General features: G+C 39.1%; 1 non-coding gene across 1 annotated transcript; it reads left to right on the top strand.

Moving 5' to 3' along the window:
• The first annotated feature begins 300 nt into the window (after window positions 1-300).
• LOC144493228 (U2 spliceosomal RNA) lies at window positions 301-496 on the top strand. Its single transcript, XR_013497695.1, has one exon. It is a non-coding gene; the product is annotated as a U2 spliceosomal RNA (small nuclear RNA).
• The last annotated feature ends 1,829 nt before the right edge of the window (window positions 497-2,325 follow it).

Here is a 2,325-nt window from a genome sequence, read left to right as displayed (position 1 = left end):
GGAGTTAGTTAGGGAATCTGAATGGTGCAGCCACTGATTCAAATTTAGTAGTAGCTTGTGATGTAATTCGGATAAGCTTCAGCATTTCTAATGTTGAAAGTTGAAAAATATGACACTAGATGCATTGGATCTTGAGGTTGGAGCAGAATAGAGAGAGTCCTATTCTGTATCTAACTGCACTAAACCTGACCTGGGAAAAAAAAGATTTGCATTTATAAAGCACCTTTATTACCGTCCAAATCCCTTTACAGCCATTGAAGTACTTTCTGGAGTGTAGTCACTATCGTAATGTATGAGAACATTGCTTCTCGGCCTTTTGGCTAAGATCAAGTGTAGTATGGAGAGGATGCTGCACTTGGTTGAGGCCATTAGGTTACATTGAAGCTTCATATGTTTCATATGAAGCAATTTTTAAAAGCGGCATCTCGGCCTTTTGGCTAAGGTGCAAATGAGCCCAAGTCTTGGAGGAGGAACCTCCCCCTTCTCCAATCAGCTTGGCTCATGTAGATCGGGCCCAGGACAGGGTGGTTTGGTCGCTTGCCCTGTCTTGTCAGCCTGGATCGGAAATGTCTCAACTTGTTGAGACTCTGAATTGGATTTGATTTGATTGAATTGGAAAAGTTTAAAAAAAAGAGACAACCAATTCAAACAGAGCAAACTCCTTAAGTAGCAATGTGATAGTAACCAATTAATTTTTTTCCGTGATGATGACTGAGGGATAAATACTGGACCAAGACACCAGGGATATAACTCTCCTGCTCTTATTTGAAATTGTGCTATGAGATATTTTGCCTCCATCTGAGAGGGCAAAAAGGGCTTTGTTTAATGACTCATTTGAAAGACAGTGGGCAGGATTCTTCGAACTTTTTACATCCTCCCCCTTTGCCAATGCGAATGGAGAATTTGGGGCTCAGCCAAAACTCCCTTCACTGCAGCGGAACCAGTGAATCCCAGCTGTGGATGAGGTCGGAGGTTTCGGCAAGTGTTACGCTGCAATGTCAGCACAGATTTTTGTGCACAAGTCTTAGCGTGGGACTTGAACCCATAACCTGCTTCAGATGTGATTGATGACAGTCAATGCTATGAATGCTCAAAGTACCATTAACTGATAGTGAACGAGATAAGCATTCCATTCCTACCACCAGAATTCCTCAATTCAAATCCTGGAAAACATGGAAAATCATAACTTAGATTGAGTCAGTAAGTAAATTAATTAAAGTTTAAAGTTTATTAGTGTCACAAGTAGGCTTACATTAACACTGCAATTAAGTTACTCTGAAAATCCCTTAATCCCCACATTTCGGCGCCTATTCGGGTACACTGAGGGAGAATTCATCATGGTCAATATACCCAATCAGCACATCTTTCAGACTGGAGGAGGAAACCAGACCGCCTGGAGGAAAACCATGCAGACATGGGGAGAACATGCAAACTCCACACAGGCAGTGACCCAAGCCAGGAATCAAACTTGCGTCCCTGGAGTTGTGAGGCAGCAGTACTAATCACTGTGCCGCCGGGCCACCCTATTATTGAATTATCTCAGTATTTTTCATTCAGCCACTAATTAACATAATTATTGAACTATGCCAGTGACCTATTTATAAACTCCCATCAATAAGTATCCGGTAATCATGTACTGAAAATACAAGGATGTTTAAACTCTTCGTCTCACTTCATATTTTGCACATCATAATGATTCGCCTGATCCTGTTATCTTCTGTGTAACCAGGAGGTTATAAATAGTGCTGGATTTTGGGTGTTTTGTAGGGTACATACTGTTAGGTGGTAATGTAATTAACATGGCTGCTTGAAGGACTCCGAGAAACTTTTTTAATTGTTTGATAGGTTGCTATTATGTTTCAATGTTTTTATAATGGATGCCATTATTTTAAACATATTCATTTTTTATATTGAAGATACGTTTTTCTTTTCCAGATTATCGCTACCTTTGAAGTTTTTTGTTAGTGATGTTTAAAAGCAGTTTGTGTGCTTTGTATCTCATGGACACTTGCAACAGCACATCCTTTTCACTTGTGACGTACTTATGCCAAATAAAACTACACAGCTTTCATAAAGAAATTGTGCTAGAAATGTCCCCTTAACAATGATTTAATTACTTTGAAGTGGAGTTGTTGACTAAAGTGGAAACAAGAACAAAATGAACAGGTGTGAAAATTATCATTATTCATGAACTCTTAATCTTTTGTGCACCTTAATATTTCAGATGGTTTATTGTCCTATGAAGTTAAAGATGCGAGATCAGGATTTTTTTAGTCATTCTGACCCATTTTCTTTAAATAAATACACAGCATTGCTCCCAATGAA

The sequence above is a fragment of the Mustelus asterias genome, chromosome 4 (assembly GCF_964213995.1).
Source record: "Mustelus asterias chromosome 4, sMusAst1.hap1.1, whole genome shotgun sequence".
NCBI lineage: Eukaryota > Metazoa > Chordata > Chondrichthyes > Carcharhiniformes > Triakidae > Mustelus > Mustelus asterias.
The sequence above is the reverse complement of the archived record's forward strand: the minus strand, read 5'-3'. Positions and strand labels throughout refer to the sequence as shown.